The sequence below is a fragment of the Astyanax mexicanus genome, chromosome 19 (assembly GCF_023375975.1).
Source record: "Astyanax mexicanus isolate ESR-SI-001 chromosome 19, AstMex3_surface, whole genome shotgun sequence".
In the NCBI taxonomy this organism is placed as follows: domain Eukaryota; kingdom Metazoa; phylum Chordata; class Actinopteri; order Characiformes; family Acestrorhamphidae; genus Astyanax; species Astyanax mexicanus.
In genome coordinates this window covers 2,002,657-2,025,163 of record NC_064426.1, presented here as the reverse complement: position 1 = coordinate 2,025,163, position 22,507 = coordinate 2,002,657, and positions in this window count along the sequence as shown.

The window sequence follows — 22,507 nt, the reverse complement described above, 5'->3', positions numbered from 1 at the left end:
TTCCCTGTGCGGGTGTGTGTGAGGAAGTGTGTGTGTGTGTGAGAGAGAGTGTGTGAGTGTGTGATTGTGTGTTTTGTAGATGAAGAAAATACTCTGTAAATGTGAAAAAATACTAACGTGGTCGCTGGTTGTGGAGAAGCGCAGGTGAGGAGAGCAGCGGGAGACCCACTGTACAAAAATACATGTAAATTCCCTATACACACACACACACACACACACACACACTCACTTATACACACACACACACATATATATACACACACACACACAGTCCGTCAGCGCGGCGGCAACTTTTCGATAGGGTGTGAGATACTGGGCGTGGCTTGGTCTTTAGCGCTGGTTTCGTACTCGGTTCTTTTGTAAGGCGGGGCTCGGGGGTGGGCGGGGCTAGAGGTACTGCTTTTTTGATCTTTGTGAAATATGAAATATATTGAAAGTATATCAAAGCACAATGTTATTTCATGTCTTTAGGATTGAAGGTGAGACTCTTGGCGCTCACTCTCTCACCGTGCTGTACATACTGCATGTTCTTATTCTTATTATTTTATTTCCCTCCGTTTTTTCCGTTTTTTCCGTTTCCTTTTTTTTTCTGTGATAACGTGCTTTTTGTACAGAAACAGACAAATAAAGATTACATTTGGCTTGAAAACTGTCTCTCGCTGGATGATTTTTTTATGTATGATAATTAATTAATTATTTATGTACTAGAGCAGAAGGTATTTTTAATAATTAATATTTTAAAATGAAGTAAATACTCAGTATTTAACTGGTACGTATCTACTAATTACAGACAATAACAGCTAGCACAATTGCATTCTAAACATTCTAAAATACAGCTCTGCAAACAAATAAATGAATAAATGAAGAGATCACTTCAGTTTCTGAATCAGTTTCTCTGATTTTGCTGTTTATAGGTATAAGTTTGAGTAAAGTTAACATTATTTATTTATAAACATTATTTATTTAAGAAAAGAAATTCATATTCATCAAGTTTTAGGTTTAGTTCATAAATCTCAGAATATTTGGTGGAATAACCCTGATGGTTTTTAATCACAGTTTTTTTTTTTTTTGTTCATGCATCTTGGCATCATGTTCTTCTCCTCCACCAGTCTTACACACTGCTTTTGGATAACTTTATGCTGCTTTACTCCTGGTGCAAAAATTCAAGCAGTTCAGTTTGGTGGTTTGATGGTTTGTGATCATCCATCTTCCTCTTGATTATATTCCAGAGGTTTTTAATTTGGTAAAATCAAAGAAACTCATCATTTTTAAGTGCTGTACGTGTATCATGAATAAATGAATAAATAAATGCAACTTGTTCAACCTATTTAAGAACACAGGTTTATTTATTACTTTGCTTACTTTGCTATGTTGTGATTATCACGCCATAGCTTAATATAAAACAAAAATATCATTAAAAACAGACGCCTACTTCACAGACTATCGTCTGAGCTGTAGTGCTGGTGGTCTCTCAGGTCTTGCGTGGTGGTTAGGGGTCCCTCGTCTCTGATTCTTTAAAATCAGACAGTTTTGGAAACTTTACTTTTTCTTGGAGTTCTTGAGGCAGAATTTGTGCAAGCAGATTAAATTAGATTAAAACATCCCCCCTGCTTCTTTTTCATGAGTGTGTGAGAGCAGTGTATGTGCAGTGTGTGTGTGTGTGTGTGCAGTATGTCTGTGCAGTGTACAGTGTGTGTGTGCGTTTGACAGAGATAAAACAGTCGCTCTTTATAAGCTGTGTTTCTCAGCATGGGTCCAGCGGAGGCTCAGAACCGCTCCAGAACTTTCCAGCGTCTCCATCCGTCCAAGGTTTCGACCTTTTGGTTCGGACCGGCTGCCAGCGCTCCTCAGCTGATGGAACATCATTCTCAAACTCACAAAACCCACATTTTTCTCCGGTTCTGAGAGTTCTGGCCTTCAGAGCCACGCAGAACCTGCTTTCAGTCGTATCGACTGCAGATCATGATCAATAACCTCTCCGTCTCTCCGTCTGTCTCCCTCCATCTCTCTCTCTTTCTCTCTGTCTCTCTCTCTTTCAGTAGAAGAGCATTCAGATGGAGTCCACACTGAGGATTTACATCAGGAGTGATGAAAACACTGAAAAAAAAACTTCAAATTACAGAAAACTTAAATGATGCCATGTGTAAACACCAGTAGTATCAATCGATATAAAAAAGATCAGATTAATCACCACAATATTCCACAATATTAATCTCACTTTATTTTTGACAGTTTTTCAGCTTCAAAAATGAATGAATAAAAAAATAAAAATATATATATTATAATGTTCACAAAATTATTCCCCTTTCTATGAATATCATATCTATTATAAACATATTCAAAAAAACACACTACATGCATGGTTAACATAAAAATGGCAGTAAAAAAAAAAAAAAAAACATACCAGGAAGAGTGGTCGGGTAAAAGGGTAAATAGAAAAATAAGCCTATATAAATAGAAAAATAAGTGTAGGCAATGGCAAACAAATGATGGAAAGAGCAAGTCAAGAAATTGATCGAAACACACAAAAAATAGGTTGGTAACAAGAGGAAATGTACAAAGGAAACGCTTAGAAAAAGAGCTAAAAACCTAGATTCAATACCAGGTGAGGGAACAACAGACACAGGGTGATATTTATACAAGACAAACCAGATGTAAGCAATCAGAAGCTCGGAGAGTGTGAAGAGAGTGTGTAGAGTCACCTGATCAAGTGAGAGCATGCTGGGAATTGGAGTCCAGAGCTGGCAGTCTGACAGTGTCAAAGTATGTCAAAGTAAATGCCTTTTTTATTTTATTACTCATTTTATTTGCATTTTCAATTTGTTTTCTGATTTTTAGTTGCAAAACATTGTAAATTGAACACTGAACTTCACAATCTGTATTTTTTAAAGTTGACATGACGATACAGTACATTGTTTTAAAGCACAGTTTTTTTTCCTTTCTCCATTAATGTGTTCTTCAGTAGATACCAGGACACTGTAGAACAATCCCATTCACTCCAATCAGAACCAGTTCAGTTCACCGCGCTGTTCTGCACGAGCCTCCGAACAGCCAATCAGTGATCCGTTTGAACTCCATGTCCGTCACTGAAGCTTTGATCCTGTAGATACCGGGCTGCTATCAGGACGGGTCTGGCACTCAGGAAGCCTGTCTGTTATCTGCCAGGAGTGTGTGGGAGTGTATCAGAGCGCTGTCTATCTCCCAGCCCACGCTACCGTACACACACACACACACACACACACACACACACGGCTGCCAAAAACCCGAGCCCGGCACACACACACCAGAACATGACGTCCTGAACACTGTCCTTACCTGTTAGAGGTAAGGAACACCATTGCACTAAATATTGATAGAATAAATAGTCATTTATTTGGTTAAAGACATATTTTGGATAATTAAACATGCCCCAGGTCAAATTGACCTGGGAACACCATTGCTGTCCCTGATAAATTAACATAATCGGCCCAAAATCATCATATTCACCAGTATTAGCTTGATGCTAACTTACTCATATACATGTCTATAGGGCTGTACCAGAGATTCCAGAAATTTGCTTTGTTTTTATTGTATATATATGTTCTTAGTTTTCATATTTATGGCCTGAAAATGGCATGAAATGAAGGCCTGTATCTAGTAGCGATGGTTCTGCATCTTCTTCCAGTGTCAACATCTAAACGCTAAGCCTTCCTGCCTGTTAAACAGCCTGCTAACAAATAATCTGCTTTATTCCAATCTAAACACGGAGCCAGTTTGTGTAAACTGAAGAGGCGACATGGATGATTGGTGTCCAGCTGATTGTGGTGGTCCAATTCGATCAAAAGTCAGATTGGCCCATTTTTGGGGCCAGTTTTTTGGTCCCGGTCCATCTCTGAACAGGGGGAAGTTGATTCTAGATCAGTTTTCTTATTGTAAGAGGCATGATGAATGTGGGCCTCTGGGTATTATTGCGCCGTTCCCACGGCCCGGCCTCGGTCCAGCTGCGAGTTTCGCCGATGCGAGCGAGTAAAACATGGGGCTGATGTCCATTAGTGGCTCTGGGAGGCCGAGGTCGGTGCCGGCCGCCCGGTTCACACTCAATAATGCAAGTTTGAGGGTTAAGATTTCATGAGGAACGTGGAAAAAAAGGTTCTAATGTAAAACGGGGGTAAAAGGGCTGTGTGGTGACAGAGTAAGAGGGGGAGGCCGAGTCGGTTTACGGGTGGTTTAGCTAAAAACACACACAGCGCAGTGATGTAGCGGAGAGTGGGCGTGTGAGTGTGTGTACGCTACGGAGGAAATCGGCCCAGTTTAAGCCACAGAAACGCTTTCCACAGTTTCCTAACTGGGAAAAACCCTTCCTCGGACGCTTAGCCCTCGCACACAGCATGCTTGGCTCTCGGGCGAAGAGGAAACAGTGCAAATAGACTATTCAGGCAAATTCCTGCGTGCTTTTATGGGATCAGAACGAGCCTGGAGCAGCCAAAGCCCTTAATATCTCCAAATAATAGCTGAAATAGTTTTAAATTAGGGGGAAAGGAGGAGAACCCAGCTGCCAAGAGATGGATTCCACTCCAGGTGTGTGTATGTGTGTGTGTGTGTGTGTGTGTGTGTGTGGATATTATGTGGATAGTGAGTGTAAAAAAAATAAAGCCTACTGAACACAGCAAGCTGGACAAGCTGAGTAAGGAGGTTGACCAGAATATGCTGTTTTAAATTGAGTTTCATTGACGATTTAATAGTAGTTTACCAGCAGGAACAACCTAAACAGATTAGAACAAGTTAGTTCTCCATCATGACCAGCATGCCCAAAAGTAACTGAACCGCATTTCCAGGATTGACCAGCATATGGCCACTGTGACCAAAGTGGTTGACCACTATTATCATGGTCATCATGACCAAGATAAGTGACCAACATGGGTCAAGCTTGATGATCATTTTGACCACCATGGCTAAAATAAACATTTTGGCCATGGTGATCATAATGAACATTTCCAAGAAAAAAAAAATAGTTGAAGAAAACTGACCAAACTGGTCCAATAGTAAAACTGGCATGACCAAGGTGGTTAATCAAATGAACATCATGGCCAAGCAGGTTGACCAGAATGACCTGTATAACTGACCTGATTTGACCAGCATGACCAATCTGGTTGACCAGCATGATTAATTTATTTGACCAACTATTATTATTGGTTGACCACTATTATCTTGGCCATCATGACAAAGATAAGTGACCATTATGGGTAATCTACTGGTCAATCTAGATAATCATTATGACCAGCATTAACAAAAATGGTTAAAAAACATATCCAAGAAAGAAATTTTGGTTAAAGAAAGCTCACCAAACTGGTTCAATAGTAAAAACAGCATGACTGGTTGACATACATGACTACGGTAATTAATCAACAAGGCCGAGTTGATTTACCAGTAAATCCACCAAGACCATGCTGGTTGACCAGTATTACCAGCATGACAGCTTTTTGAGCAAAACATGACCAAGCTATTTAACCAACATGACCAGGATAACCAATGTAGTTGAGCACCAGCAAACTGGTGAACTGATCCACCATCATCCATGACCAATCTGGTTCAATGCTGGTCCATCAACATTACCAGAATGACCCTAATGGTTGACAAACAACATGACCAAGCTAGGTGACCACCACACTGATCTATTAATATGACTATTGGCTGAACCATTAACCTGGAATAAATCTCTGGGATGACCAGCTTCTCAACCAGCTTCTCAACCACCTTCACCATTAAGGTCCACCTTATATAATCCGTATCCAGCGAGTCTTGGTTTCCACTGCAGGTAGAACTCAGTGCTGTGATGTCAGTGTTGGAGATCAGATCAGATTGTGACGGTTTCCTGTGAGCTGATGAAATCTGGGGGCCCTGTAGCTCTGCGGCCCCTTCAGGACCCCCGGAGAGCTACAAGCCATCGTCCACAGGAAACGGTCCAGGGGCCTCAGAGTGTGTGTGTGTGTGTGTGTGTGTGTGTGTGTGAGACAATGGAGTGCTCAGGTTCTGACATGGTTCAGCGAGCTCATAAATCATAAACCTGTGTTTGAATGAGTTTCCAGCACTTTCTTTGGGAAGGTCCAGCAACAGGATTGTTTTCTTTACTGGCTATACTGGACAAAACATTTAAAAAGGGGAATTCCACCATAATTTTGCTTTTTTTTTGTTCATAATTTCAGGAATTATGGCATTCAAAAGCTAACTCATTAAAAATGGGAATGGGTTTGGTGTGAAACGCAATCTATTCTAGGAAAACATAACCAGTCACTAAATCTAGATACAGGGATAGAGTTTAAACTTTTTAAGGGCATCAGATGAAGCACTTTTATATCCCTCTTGTGGTTGTTCTCATTGCTATCTTACACCCTGTCAACAGTCTATTTTCACCATTAGCGTCTTGTACCATCAAAATAGCACAGAAGCTTCTGAATAAATCTACAATGATGGACGTGGTGGTCTGGAAGTAAGGATTTTTCAGGTAAATTTCTGGGAAATACTGGTGCGCCACTGACTGATAAAACCCTGACAACAGTCTCCAGTAAACAGTCAGCTGAAATCTCAGCTGAGATGCACAAAAGCACCATACTTTCAAAATACAAATGCGCCAGTCAGTGCACACCTATTTCTTAAAAGGAATGGCAACTGGCACACTGATTGGTTTATTTCATGCTATGCGAAACCACGCCCATAATTTACATATCTGCGCGAGATATAACTGCATGCCGAGTTTTGAAGCAATCCATGGTGCTGTATTTTTTTTCCAGCAATTTGTGAATTAATATTTAACCTTCAATGCTACTTATGGTGAACTATTGGTGAACTGTTGCTGAACTGTTGGGTGTATATAGTAAAGAAATTGCTGTATTTGTGTAATAATTTTTTTTTGTCTACATTGTAAACCCAAATGTTGTTTGAACTCAAATTAGGTAACTCGGTTTTATATAAGAGTGAATATTTCTAAACATTACTCCAATATTTTGCATGAACATATGTGCGAAAAATGCAGATCTTTGATTTGAACCAACTTATTACAAAGGAGTATAGTCTGAGTTTTGCTATTGGCAGCTTCTTTTCCATTGGCTTCTGGCACAATCTATTAGCATACTGGGTGTGTCCCCTATTTTCTGACATTTACCATCAGTGTGTAGTCATTCCCCCATGGGCTACTTTAGGTAAACTGTGTTGTAGGCTGTAAGAACAAGCATAATTTTTTTCAACTCATGATTTTTAGAAAAGATGACTTGTTTTAACTTCATTAAATTGACTGAATAAACTTATTTATATTAGAAAAGGAGTCCACATATATTAGGACTCAGTACCGTATGTGTTTCTCATGTTTCTCATGTGTTTCTCCAGTTACGGCTCTGCAGAGCGTGAAGCTCCTCAGCAGGTGTTTATTATTTCTGAGTGATCCATCATCCGTGTCAGAGCCCATCAGCCGCGCGATGGCCAGATACCGTAAAACTGTCTTGACGGACACGAGGGGTCAGAGGTCGGGGTCTCGCGGCAACACCTCCGGATCGGGTTCCTCCTCCCCCGGCGCCGCGGGGGCTGATGGAGTCGGACTGGATGAGGATGATGATGATGAGGATGATGGTGGCGGCGGCGGTTTGGAGGTGAGGCTCGGCGCCTCTCTGCAGGCGTGACAGGTGTTACGGAGTCATCTCTGAAATCGCTGCTTTAAAAGTGCTTTCACAGCACAGGTGAGGAAGCTGTCACCTGTCAGGATCCGCCCCCAAACACCACTATTTTAGGAGTGATTTATTTATTCAACATAAGAGTTTTATTTAGGAGCTGCAAACATGAGAACGAGCAGAGAAACGTACTGTAAAGGACATAAAGAGCGTAAAGAACATGAAGAAAAAGAAAGTTCTGGGTGAACAATAGTGAAAACAATACTATAGCTGCTTTTACACTACAGAACAAAAAATCCACATTGTTCTTCATGCTAACTTTTAAAACAGAGCAAATGAACCTATTCAATTATCAAATACAGATCTGTGATTTTTTTTTCCTGCCAGTTAATGGACTTGTCCAACATCTCTGTCGTCCAGCAGCAGTGTCAGCATGCCGGTCGTGCTGTATGTCACGTTGAGACACGCGGATCTTCTCAGTGTTTTCTCACTGTTCATGATTTGGATCGCAAAACTTGTTTAATGTTTAATGTGTAATACGAGATCATGGCAAGTTAACGCAAAATGGAGAAAAGAAAATTTGTAGAGGCACCATCATCTCTCCATCTCTCCATCTTTCCATCTCTCCATCTCTCCATCTCTCTGCATTAACACGTCTCCACTCCTCACTGCCTTTACACTCTGTCAGCTGAGGAAATATTATCCTTTTCTCTGTGGAAACACCGTCCAGGAGGAGGTGAAGAAAGAGAGGGAGACAGAGAGAGAGAGAGAGAGAGAGAAATAGATATATATAGAGAGAGAAATAGAGAGAGATAGAGAGAGATAGAGAGAGACAGACAGAGAGAGAGAAAGAGAGAAATATATATATATATATATATACATAGAGAAAGAAATAGAGAGAGATAGAGAAATAGAGATATATAGAGAGAGATAGAGAGAGAAATAGAGATATATATAGAGAGAGAAATAGAGAGAAATAGAGAGAGAGATAGAGAGAGATAAATAGAAATATATAGAGATAGAGATAGAGAGAGAGAGAGAGAGAAATAGAGATATATAGAGAGAGAAACAGAGAGAGATAGAGAGAGATAGAGAGAGAGAGAAATAGAGAGAGAAAGAGAGAGAGATAGAGGGAGAGAGAAATAGAGAGAGAGAGAAAAAGAGAGAGAAATTTGGCCGATTTTACAGAGAAATTAAACATTTAACCCTTTAACAGGCCAGGAATTTTGTTAATTTCAACTGCAAATGTCAAAATATAACAAACAAAATTATAAAGTTGGAAAAATGTCTCTTTCCTGAACTTAATTTTAAAATCAATATTTTCCTGAATACAAATCAAACAGTTCATGTCCTCCAAACATTTAGTTTTTGATCGTTTTTACTAGTTTTTCTCAGATCTGAGCCACATTGAGCAATAAATCAGATTTAAGTCACTTCAGCTTTGTAATGTGAACGTAGCCTTTGACAGGTCATTTTTTTTATATCATGCCTTTTTCAAAAAGCACAATGCTCGTCCACATACTGCTGTCGGGTCAGGAGCTTACCTAGGTTTAATAAAAATATCAATAAATAATACCAATATCACCAATATTAGTGATATTATAATCATTAATATAATCATTAAATGTTCATGCTGACTTTTATCAATCTTTCTAATAGCAAATACAATTGAATCAAATATGTATGTTTGCATGTGTGTGTGCTTGATAGTGTGTGTGTGTGTGTGTGCTTGATAGTGTGTGTGTGTGTGTGTGTGTGTGTGTGCTTGATAGTGTGTGTGTGTGTTGGGGTTGATGTTACAGCGCTGTGTTCTGGGTGGGATCAGTGTGTTCGAGCCCTGAGGTTGAGAACCACACAGCCTGCAGGCCGCAGTGGAGCTGCAGAGTGTGTGTATAAATGTGTGTGTATGTGTGTGTGTGTGTGTGTGTGTGTGTGTGCAGAGTGAAGAAAAACATCCCTTATTTAATTTATTTTTTTGTACTCGTTCTTTCACTCTTTTTCCCTCGTTTTTCGCAGAGCTGCCAAAAGTGCTTCTTCACTCGAAGACGAGCGCTGCGTGGAAAACCTCGGCGAGAACACACACACACACACACTACACTACACACACACACACACACTACACTACACACACACTCTCTCTCTTTACACCTGTTTCCCTTTTTCATCTGTCTCCATTTTTCTGGGGGAGGCAGGATGTTTGGCTTGGCGGAGTCCTGCCCCATGACTTAATCCCTGGGTGCTATTGTTAAATTTCTCCAGCGAAAATAATGAAAACCAAATGCGAGGATTGAGTTTCTGGATCCCCCGCTTTAACAACGTCAAATTTCCAGCCGGCCGAGCCAAATAATTCACTTATGTTTCTCTTGTAATATTACGCCAAACATGAGATCTTTACTTTGTCAGTTCTGGTGAGAATCAAACCGGCGGTATCGGTAGGAAAACAGCTCTAATAGCCGCTCGGCTCACCGGCCGCCGCAGCGCCACTCACCTGGAAGTGATTAAGCTGGAGAGGAAGTGGAGGCGGAGAGCGAGCGAGGGCTTCCCAATAACGCCCGTCTCCCGCGGGACGCGCAAATATGCAGATTCATCAGAACCCGTCCCGGAGAGGCCGACCCCATCACTCCTCCGAACGGCCTGAGAAGAGAAGAGCGCGGCGCTGCCAGCGAAAACACAAGCTGGGTGCCGTTTTATTTGAGTTATTTCTCCATCGTAGCTCATCCAGACTCCACAGTTACGCGTTCAATAATGCACGTCCACAACCATGCAACTAAGACAAGGACAAAAAATATGTTTTCTTTTATGTTTGAGTAAAATGAACAATGTTCTTTTCATTCTAAAAAACTACAGACAACGTTTCTCCCAAATTTCACAATTCCAAACAAAAATATTGTTATTTAGAGCATTTATTTATTATATGCAAAAAATGAGAAATGACTGAAATAACAAAAAGACCTCAAATAATGCAAGAAAACAAGTTTATATTCATAAAGTTTTAATTCAGTTCAGAAATGAATATTTTAATCACAGATTTTGTTCCATGTATCTTGGCATCATGTTCTCCTCCTCCACCAGTCTTACACACTGCTTTTGGATAACTTTATGCTGCTTTACTCCTGGTCCAAAAATTAATTCAAGCAGTTCAGTTTGGTGGTTTGATGGTTTGTGATCATCCATCTTCCTCTCGATTATATTCCAGAGGTTTCCAATTGGGAGGTTTTGGAATTTGTGGAATTGCCAGATGGTCATAATATGATTACTGTGGTGTTGCTAGGTGGTTGCTATGGTATTTTATGTGAATGCTATGATGATGTTAAGCAGATGCTAGCTGGTTACTATAGGTTGTTGCTGTGGTGTTGCTAAGTGGTTTGCAAGTGTATGTGATGGGGTTGCTAGGTCATTGCTATTGTGTTTCTGAGTGGTTGCTATGAGTGTTGTTGTGTAACGTTGGTGGGAACTTTGGTGGTGCCTTTGGTGGTTGTTGTAGTTTCCTAAATGGTTGAGCTGGTGTTGCTAATGTGCTCCTATGGTATCCTAAGTGGTTGCTATGGTGTTGATGAGTGATTGCTTGCTGGTTGCTATGGCGAGGCTGGTTGTGTGCTATTGTATTCCAGCTGATTTAATGTTGTTCAGTGGTTACTAAGTGTTTACTAAGTGATTGCTAGGTAAGTGCTATGGTGTATCCAGATGTTTGCTATGGTGGTGCTACGTGGTTAATAGGGGGTTCATGGGGTGTTGCCAGGTGGTTGCTTGGAATCTTGCTGTAGAATACCAGATGGTTTCTACATTGTTTCAGGTGGTTGCTCAGGTTTTGCCAAGTGGTTGCTGTGGTTATTCACATACTATCATATTATTACTATATAATTACTGCTGTGTTGTAGAACGTAATGAATGGTGAAGGGTAATGTAATTAATTACATTAATAAAGTTAAATAAATAAAATAATAAAATAATAATAATAACCCAGAGGACGTCTCAGGGTTCCGGCGGTTGGATGAAGAGCCGATATCACAGCTGGCTAATTTGCAGTCGTAGATCCCGGCTGCTCGGGTCGGGAACTTTTCAAGGTCTGCTGTGTTTCGTTGCGTGGCGGAGCCGGCGTGGAGCCGGAGCCGGAGCCGGAGCGGTGGAGTCACGGCTGGCGAGGACGAGGGCACCGGGGAGGTTTTCTCAGCCAAACGCAGGAGAAGAGCTCGCCTATTGAAATTCAATGAGCAGTAGACACCATGATCATCTCCCAGGTCCAAATCAGAGCTAATAAATCAATGCAGAGCTGAGAGCGTTCACACACTGCATCCCTCAGCTCACACTCTAACTAATGCATCCTGCATACCTAATCAGCGGGAGGAGAGACGGAGCGAGCCGAGAGAGAGAAAAGAACGAGAAGAGGGGGAGATAATAGATAAAAATAAAAGAAAAACATTGGAAGAAAAGAAAAGATAACTAAGGGGGAGAGAAGATCAGAGAAAATAAAAGAAAAAGATAGAGAATATGTCCAATTCTGATCCCAAATAATGGAAGAGAACAGAAGAAAGACGAAGAGTGGAGCACTAAGGAGAGAAAGAAGATCAGAATAAGACAAATGAGAAACAAAGAGACGAGAAGAGAAGAGAAGAGAAGAGAAGAGATGCAAAGAAAGGAGAAGAGAAGACATGAGAAAATAAAAAATGAAGCAAGAAAGATAGAAGGGAAGAAATGAGAAAAGAAAAGTTGGGAGAAAAGGAAATATTAGGCAAATAAATTAAAAGGATGAGAACTACGGGAAAAATGTGAGAAGAGAAGAGAAAAGAAGAAAAGAGAGAATCGAAGAGAAGAAAAGAGAAGAGAGAAGAGAAAAGAAGAGAAGAGAAGATAAGATGGCTAATTAAGTCTAAAATCAAATTATAAAAAAATGAAAGAAGAAAAGTTCAGAGGAGAAAAGATGAGAAAAGATGAGAAAAGAGAAGAAAAACACAAAAACACCAGATGAGAAAATAAAATAGAAGACAAGTAAAGAGAAGAGAAAATAAAAGAAAGAGTATATATCTAAATCTGATGAAGGAGAATGGAAGGAAAGAAGAGCAGCACTGAGGAGATAAAAATAAGAAACAGGGAGAAGAGGAGTAAAGAATAAATGAGAAAAGAAGAGAATAATAAAAGAAGATGATACAGTACTTGAGGGAAAGAGAAGAAAAGAGACGTGAGAAAGATGAGAAACTGGATGAGAAGAAGAGGATGAGGAGGATGTAAAGTATGTAATGTCTCTGATGGAATGAGCAGACATGAGCTCCAGCCACCTGCCAGCAGCAGCACTGGCAGCAGCCAGGTCCGGCTTTGGCAGGAGTGGTGACAGGGGCGCTGGCAGGGCGCTGGCGGTCGTGGCAGAGGAGCTCCCGTGTTCTCTGGCAGGATTACAGGACTCACAGAACAGAGCGGAGCTTCCTCAGGACCCGGAGAAACATGTCAGGATAGCGGGAACAGCAGATCGTAAAGCTCGGGGCTCGCGGCGCCGCCGGATCTGAAGATGTGGGATTATTTAACCGGATCATTCAGCACTGAGACTGTGAAACACATCAGCCTCTTTAAAGATCAGGGTGCCAGATTGAGCTAAATGATGTAAAATATAAAGAATAAAACTGCATTAATTCATATTTTTCTTAAAGGTCTTCTGTTATAGAAATGGAGGCGTACAAATTTTAGGAGAAAGTCTTTACCAAAGAATGCTAATAAGGCTAATATCACCATCCACAGTGGACAGTGTAGTGGGTGGTAATGATGGTGACTGGCGGCTTCTGGCTATAATTGTCCGAGAGAAGTTTCTCAGGGGGACGTCTGTAAAAAATATTTCAGTGATAAAACTCCTGCATCCGGACAGCAATTGAAAAAAAAAAAAACAAGTTTTTTTATTGCGTTCTCAGTCACATGACATCGCGTTCAGTAGCTCCTCCATTTCCACTCGCAGTTGTGTTTCTTTTACTTGGATCTCCGTAGAGACGTACGCCCAAAATGTAATTACGGAGCACGGCAGTGGACAAATATCTATTTTATTAAACTTGAGGAGATGAAACTCAGAGATGTGCGTCTGGACGGGACTAAAATTACCGGAGGAGCACGGAGTTCAGAGAAAAACAGTAGATAATTCAGCCTGTAATTTATTTATCTCAGAGGACGTCTGAGAAAAACACATACATGATCGTTCTGGACGGGAATAAAATCACAGAGGATAAAAAAACCCATCTCATAACAGAGAAAATTACCCCAGAACCCCCTCAGAAACTAATCCTGTCCAGATAGGGCTTTAATATCAGTCCTGATTTTATATATAATAATAATAATAATAATAATAATAATAATAATAAATGGCAATGAATGTATGAACACTCAGTTTCAGATTATTAATCCGAGCCAATGTTTAAATATCAGCCATAGCCAGTACAAACTTTTTACATTTTCCTGAAGAAGAAAGTCGTCACTGGTGTACTACGTAACAATTGATAAACAGGTAGACCAAGGGAAACAATATCAGTTGGTGACACAAAAACAAGATTGTGAATTATTTAAAGAAAATCCCTAAAACAACTTTTAGTGACATCACCAGCAACCTCCAGAGGACAGGAGTAAAGGAATCATAATCTAGTTTTTGCAGATGACTTAATGAACAAAAGTACAGAAGCTTCACCAGAAAATGAAAACCACTAATTAAGAAGAGAAGAACGGGAATACCAGGCTTATCTGTGAAACACAGTGGAGGTAGTGTCATGAATTGGGATTGCATAGCTTGTCTAAAAGTCTAAAGAGACATTTTGGCACAGTAGCCTATTTTTGCTGATCACTTTCCATTTTTTTAAACAATGTTTTGATATATTTAGTTGGAAAATATCTTATTATTTTGTTTTTAAAACCAATACCAATGTAATCTGCTGTAACAACATGACTTAGAACATCTCCTTAGAAAGTCTCCTTGGCCAGGAAAACTCTAAACTCACTGGCTGTTCCCCACATGAAATGAAAATTTATTGCATAAATGACCCTTTAACAGTTGTTGGTTCATGCAATCGTCGTGGCAGAGCTTCAGGTATGAAGCACAGCTGTTGGTTTGGTTTGGGAAGTGCTCTCTTGCTTCAGAGCTTTGGAGGAGCTTCATGAATTTCAGCAACATCTCTCAGAGTTGGGTTTTTGGAGGTTGTGTGTATTGTGGCTGGCTGTGAATCGGGTTCACGCGAGGCGATGGGTGAACTTCAGACACACTTCTGTTCAAGCTAACGCTGCCACAACCATTAACAACTCACATCCCATAATAAACTACATAAACTACAGCCTCCATTACCTCCATCACTCTCCAGTATTAATACTGCTGATAAACTGGTCCAAATACTGACTGGGCTGAAGTGTGTACTGTAATAATAACAATAAAACTGTTTCAATGGCTTCTTTGACAGTTCTGGTGGAAACAGGAGAGTTGAGGTGCACATTGAATTCTGCGTGATTTGATCAGCCGTGGTTTTATGTTTTTTGGATACAATCCGGGTTAGCACCCGAACATCCCTTTCAGACAGCTTCCTCTTACAGCGTCCACAGTTAATCCTGTTGGATGTGGTTGGTCCTTCTTGGTGGTATGCTGACATTACCCTGGATACCGTAGCTCTTGATGCATCACGAAGACTGATCTGTCTATCTATCTATCTATCTATCTATCTATCTATCTATCTATCTATCTATCTATCTATCTATCTATCTATCTATCTATCTATCTATGCAGAGACACCTGTCATGTTGCAGTGTTACACATGATTAAAAACACATTTCAATCAGTCTAAATATTTAATGTATTATTTAATGTATTATTCCTGGTAATATTTAATACTCTTTTTAATAACAAAGCAATCCAACACTTCCTTCTGGGTGCAGCTGTTTTATTTATTTTATTTTTCTGAGTGTATATAATGAGTGTATATAATGGCTATATGCCAACGACTCCACAAAGAAGGAAAAAATAAAATAAACACAGACCGTCTGGAAAGCAACAGTATAAAAACCCTGTATGTATTTATGTATATATGATTACTATTGTTACAGTGAGACATTAATGCAACACAAACAGTAGAAAGTGCAGTAATTATATATTAGATAAAGATAAAGCAGTGTGTAAGATGTAAGAACATGCAGTAAAGTGTGTGTTTCTGCCTCCGAGATTTTTTTCTCCTGGTAGAACGAGCTCCACAGGGACTCATAATCCTTTGGGAGCTTTCCCGCCTGATTGTAAATGTTTATACAGCAGCTGAACTCTGAACGCTAATGCTAAGCGAGCGCTGTGCTAACTGTTAAAGCTCACAGTGAACACAGTATCATGTTCTCAAATCCCTACGCCACCAGTACGCCCTTCACCTACAGTCTGATAGAATTTCGGAAACAGATGGAGATACAGAAGCTCAACTTTGAACATTTCCATAAAAAAAAAAATCCTTCCAAAAAATGAAATCCTAAAAACAACATAGCATAACTTCGTAATGTATCATTGTATTTTTTGGACTCAAACATTCCAGTAAATTTGATGGTTAAAATACTGTAATATCAAAAAATATATATTATTGTTACATTGTGTGATATTTACATTTTTATTTAAACATTTCAGTACTAATCTTAAATTACAAGTTTGGATGTAAAGATTGGTGTCAGAAGTGGTTTAAATAGCGTTATGTTTAAACCCCGCCCACTAGCATTGCTGTAACCTTAATAGAGATTAGATTTGGGGTCTCTGTTTTTTTTATTGTATATTTTAATTGTATATAACGATATGACGTTCACTATCACTATATAGGAAAGTAACAAATCAAACCGTGTTTAAAAGTATATAAGTTGCACGAGTTGTATATAGTTATAGTTATATAGGTATATAGTTATAATCACGCTGCTCCGGGGCTCACGCACGTATCCGCAACACACATTTGACTTGACAGTGCATAGCTTTATTGCTGTTTTTGTGTGTTTTTAAATGTAGGGTAGATGCTAAATACTAAACTATTTGTTTGTTCAGGCAGTGTTTTATATTCTTAAACCTTGTTAATTTTATTAGAGGTAAATCATTGTCATTTTTGGTATTTTTGCCCTTGGCTATAAGCTCAAAATAAAAAAAGTTAGTTTAGTTAGAAAAGTATTTTATATTCTTAAACCATGTTTATTTATATTACATAAGAGGAAATTGAGACATCATTTTTTGTAGCCTAATTAACTGATGTTTAGGACTGTGGATCATTGTTTGCTTAGTTCGCGTTTTAATCTTTCGGAGATCTGCTCTTAATAAACATTTTTAATAAATCATTAAATACTTGGTCTAGGCTTCTTCAGTGTTGCAATGTTATTTAACATCATCCTGAACAGATTTTGCTCATTTAAAAAGCCCAAAATGTTTTAGAAGGATCAGTTTTAACACTTTACTTACTAAACAAAATGTAGGGTTTAAATCAGGCTCGGGCTCATTATGACAGTTTATTCGGGGGGTTGGGCTCGGGCAGAAATTGGGCGGGCTAACTTTGAAGCCAACCATCTGAACCCAAGCAAATGCTGTCTATGGAAGTCGTATGCTAGGTTGGATGAGGCTGGTTGCCAGCATTGCTAGCATGCCGTTACTGGTATTGGACGATGCTGGAAGTGTGTTTGCTGTTAACCCTGGAATATTAATGTTAAAATTAGTTACACCATCACTAACGTTGGGTTTACACTGTATGACAAGTTTTGGGACCCTTTTTTAATTTTAATTTTAACATACATCATCACATAAAATAAAAAAGGTACCATGGATGAGCCTATAAAAAAAGCAGAAAAATGATTGGAAAATCAGGTAATCCTTAACAGGTAGTGTCTTAACAAAAAAAAAAATATTAATGCTGCTGGGAAGTTGGTCTTTGGTCCACCCATTCCTGGAACATGTAAAATATCTTACTCTCTGAAAATCACTCAAATGCATGCTTCTTAAAAAAACATAAATGATCACCCTGAAGCTCCCCAAACAAAGTCCCATACAACTCAGACAGCAGCAACACAATGAAAATCACATGAAAGGAATAAATTGTGTGAGTGAAAATCACCTGGCGTTAGTGTTCTAGGGTTAAAGGACGTGTAACCAGGCTACCTGCTCTACTCTGGTCCTCATGGTACGATGCAGCACAGCTTTAGTAATCACTCATTTGGCCCTGTATTGGAAAAGCGAGTGTATAGTAGTACAGCAGTACAGCTGAAGGACTTTCAGAAACAAAGGGACTGGAGATGACTCAACTTTCACTGCAGTCGTATAAACATCCACCATCACTCCGCCGCTCCTCAGCCATACATAAAAAAATCCCCTCCGGGAGCGAGGAGAGCGTACCGGAGTTCCAGCCCGGCAAGGTCTAATATTAAAACAACGGAGCCGTAATTATCATAGAAATCCAAAAGAAGTGCGGCCCTTAATTAGGCCACACAGGATCCTCCTTATAAAGTATGGATGTAATAAATAAGCCATTAGACGGGCACTAAAGGAGCAGGAAATAAAGCAGCGCCGGGCCGGGAGAGAGATTGGCCCCGGCTCAAAGACTGATGTGGTGTGATGAGGAGGACGGAGGCCCTGGGGTAAGCATGGTCCATCCCTGTTCCTGAGCACTCCTCTCCACCTCCTCCTCCTCCACCTCCTCCACCTCCTCCATCTCCTCCACCTCCTCCTCCACTATACTCACACTGTTAACTGTGCACTGATACACTCCACCATGTCCACACCGTCTACACCTACTGGATCTTCTGGGTTCCATAGACTCCCCTACTCATCCCCAACTCATCCCCAACTCCCCTACTCATCCCCAACTCCCCTACTCATCCCCAACTCATCCCCAGCTCATCCCTAACACCCCTACTCACCCCCAACTCATCCCCAGCTTATCCCTATCTCCCAAACTCATCCCCAACTCCCCTACTTATCCCCAACTTATCCCCAACCCATCCCTAACTCCCCAACTCACCTTTAACTCCTCTACTCATCCCCTACTCATCCCCAACTCATCCCTACCTCCCCTACTCATCCCCAACTCATTCCCAGCTCATCCCTAACTAATCCCCAACTCATCCCCAACTCATCCCTAACTCCCCACCTCATCTTTAACTCTATCGTTTCAGGGAACACAGTTCTTCTAGCTAATGCCTTGCTTTAGCCATAGCCTGAAGGTTCATGTTTAAATACAGTATCTGCTCTGAAGAGTCCTATTCTATTGGCAGTAGTTCTGAGTGTGTGTGTGTGTGTGTGTGTGTGTGTTTGTTTGTGTCAGCAATGGCTGCAACTTTAAGTGGCTGAAAATATATATATGCATTCATTAGAAGGGGTGTCCACAAACATTTGGATACATTTGGACATTATATGTGTATATTGAATATTTAGTGTTTTTCTCTGAATTAGTTATACAGGTATTGCACTGTACTGTACTGTACTGTGTATATTATATATTATATAAAGTAATACACCTGTATTATATTGTGTACTGTAATGTATTTAAACAGGTAGGTACAGTGCGCTAGTTAGCCGCGGGGCTCGGCGGTCAGTAATCCGTTATGTTGGCATTATTTAGCTCCTGTGTCTCAGCGATGCTCGCTGCAATAGCCTTATTAAGGGCTGCTTTGAAGTTTCAACAAAATCTCATAACTATGAAATGATCAAACTTCTCCTAAAGGAACCCTACAGTTTTATTAGTTTTACAATTGCGGGCTTTTACGAATGTCCGTCTCCCACGGCAAGTAAAAGAACAGCAAAGTTTAATGGCTAACCAAAGGAATCGGGAGAACTTGAGGCTGATTACGGCAATAACTCTCGCGGATACTAATTACAAATGGCTGTAAAATAAGTCAAACCGGTCATGCTAATGAACACACCAGGGACCTATTGTTAAAATCCATTAAAAAAAAAGTTCTATCCTTTTCTCCTTTGTTTCCGTTGCTTCCCTCCACGCCCGTGTCATCTTATCAGGCCCAACACAACAAATTCAGCTTTTAAAGGTCATCACGCTGTCAACATTTCCAGAGTAAATTATTAATTATGGATGAATGAATTCATTACCCAACTTAAACCGACACATATGAAAGAGAGGGAGATGAGGAGAAACGGAAGCAATGCCGACTCGTTCAAGAAAATTTTGTTAATTAGATACGTTTCGGATCCGCCGCCTTAATTAATAGCAAGGAATGGTGCAAGTGCAAGAAAACATCCACTGCTCCTTCTGTTCTTAAAAAACTGAGACTTGTTCAGCTTCAACTCGACCTACAGCCAGTTATCTCACTTACCATTGGTTGTCTGGCTTAAAGACTAGAAGGTTTCAACCTGTAACTTACTTTACTTCCCTTCATATTTTATTTCCCTCAGATTTGTTTTGAAACTCAAATTGGATGCCAATAACTTTCACTTGGTTATTGATTTCCTGGTTATGGAGGCGGCCATGATTGATTCTATTGCTTGATTCTATCCCAGCCTTAACCCTTTGAACTCTAGGCTGTTTTGTTGTGTTTTTTTAGTCTACGTTTTTGTTTTCAGTTCCTCTTTCAGGTCTTATAACACAGTAATTATATCAGACAGACACATGCCCTGATCCGTCCGTAGGGTTCTATGGGTTAATACTAATACTAAACTCTGGAGCCAGAAGAGCAGAAACTTCATGAAAGCTTGTACCAGACTTTTAAAGCTCTACCTGGGCTTGGGCAACTCTGGATCCACCTGATATAGGTTGTCCAACATCCTTAAGGTTCCAATCTAAGCTTGGTCCTGGGTTATGCAACAATTCTGGAAGTCTGGAACAGGTTGAAACTTGAAACTTGTTCATATACTGTAGCTTAATCTACATTCTGTAGGTCCCAACATTAGTTCAGGGACCAGGGTACACTACCCAACTGTAGATCCTTCTGAAAGTTCTCTAATAAAAAAATTGGTCAACATCCTGTAGGTCCCAACCTTTCACTTGGGAATAATAGGATAGTACTCAACAGTGTGTAAGACTGGTAGAGGACCACCGCTGTCCAACGCCCCCTGTTGATGAGGTATAATGTGAAGTTTTGATGGTTCCATTTTAAGCACCATGGTAGTTACAAGCCCGAATGGATCTGGTTCAAGAACCAGAGTTCTTTTGTTGGATAAGCAATATACACAAAAAAAAAATGATGTATAAAATTTACTTTAAAAAAAAGTTTTGCAACTTTCTGCATTTGCTTTATTTAAGTAAGTTTAATTTCAGGTAAATTTAAGTAACTTCAACTCAATCCTTTACGCCACAATACTCATCATTTTTCCAGTGTATGAGAACCTCCCCTAGACCTCAGAAAGACCATCACTGACTGGTTCCCTCATTGTCAACTCAACATTGATGCCAATAGATACCACTCAGCAGTAAGGGATGAGGAACGATGGGAATTTTGAGGACAGGCAGTGGAGGAAACAGTTCCCAAACCGAGGCAGGTTTGTTGTTTTCCTCTAAACTGCAACTCTCTCTAATTCCATCTCCAGGCTTCTGCCTTCGCCATCCATTTCCTGCTCTCTCTCTCTGTCTCTCTCTGTCTCTCTGTCTCTCTGTCTCTCTCTCTCTCTCGCTGGCTCTGGGGGACGCTCGGCTCGGCAGGGCGGGCGGCTTCTAATAAAAAGTAGTTGACATTTTAATTGCATTTTTTCTCATCAAGCAATAATCTGCAAGATGGGTCTGGAGTCCCTTTAGAGACCAATAAGGATGATGTTATGATCAGTAATTTCTTTGATAAACACTCTGAAACCCCCCGATTGATCCCGAGCACACGGTATGTGGCGTTGGGTGGATGGGGCTGGTTTACTGCATCTGTTCTCTCAGCTGTACTGATGAGAGGAGGGTTTTGATTGGTGGGTGTTGTTTTTGTGCCTCTGGTACAAACTGAGGCCAGGATACATGCTATAAAATCTGTAGATGTTTCGAAGTTTCTAAATTTCATTGGAAAAAAAATGTCTTAACCCTTTCATACTTACAGTGGACGTCATGTTGTGTCCTTTTTTTTATTTATTTTTTTAAGTTTTGTTGCACATAACACGGATTGAGACCTGTTGTCCATCCAGCACTCTAACCAAGAAGGAAATGTAAGGGCTTATTTTTATTTATTTCATTTTTTTTCAAGTAAGAACACTTTATTTCATCAAGTTTATTTGATTAAATCATGGTTTGTGAAGTAAAAAGGTCAACACTCAGTCTCAATCTTTGGCACCAACTGTGTCAAAAGCTCCCTGTATTATATTCTGATTAGATTTTACATGCATTTTACACACTTTAAGCAGGAATATATTAACTTTTTTTTTTTCATAATGTAACAAACAATCAGTTTAAATGGCATTCCTTAAATGTGGACAAGATCTTGATATGAACTAATTTGATGAATCCTGATAGAATAGTGACCTAATTTGGCATCAAAGTTTTTAATTATTAGGTCTAGCCTTGTGCACATTTAAACAGTGAGTAATCACATAAGTACAAAAACAGCACAAAATAATTTACTCACCAGAAGAACTTTACCATCTCTACAAGAGACAATGCTGCTCTATAGAACTATGTAGGACATTTTCACAAGCACCAGCTTTCTTAGAGAGACACTACAGAGGTTGTGGGCTCTGAAGATGGCCCAAAAAGTCAGCAACTCTTGAAACTTAGATAATCTTCTATCAGCAATGCTCAAACTCTGATAATCTTTGACTTTTTGTATAAGCAACTCTCAAACTCTGGTATTCTTCTACCGAAGTTCTCTCGAAGTTCGACAATCTTCAATCAGCAACTCTAGAACTCTGATAATCGTGAATTGACGGCATCTTTACATTACATTGCATTTAGAGGAAGTTTTTGTCCAAAGCGACTTACAAATAATGGAGGACATTATAGAGT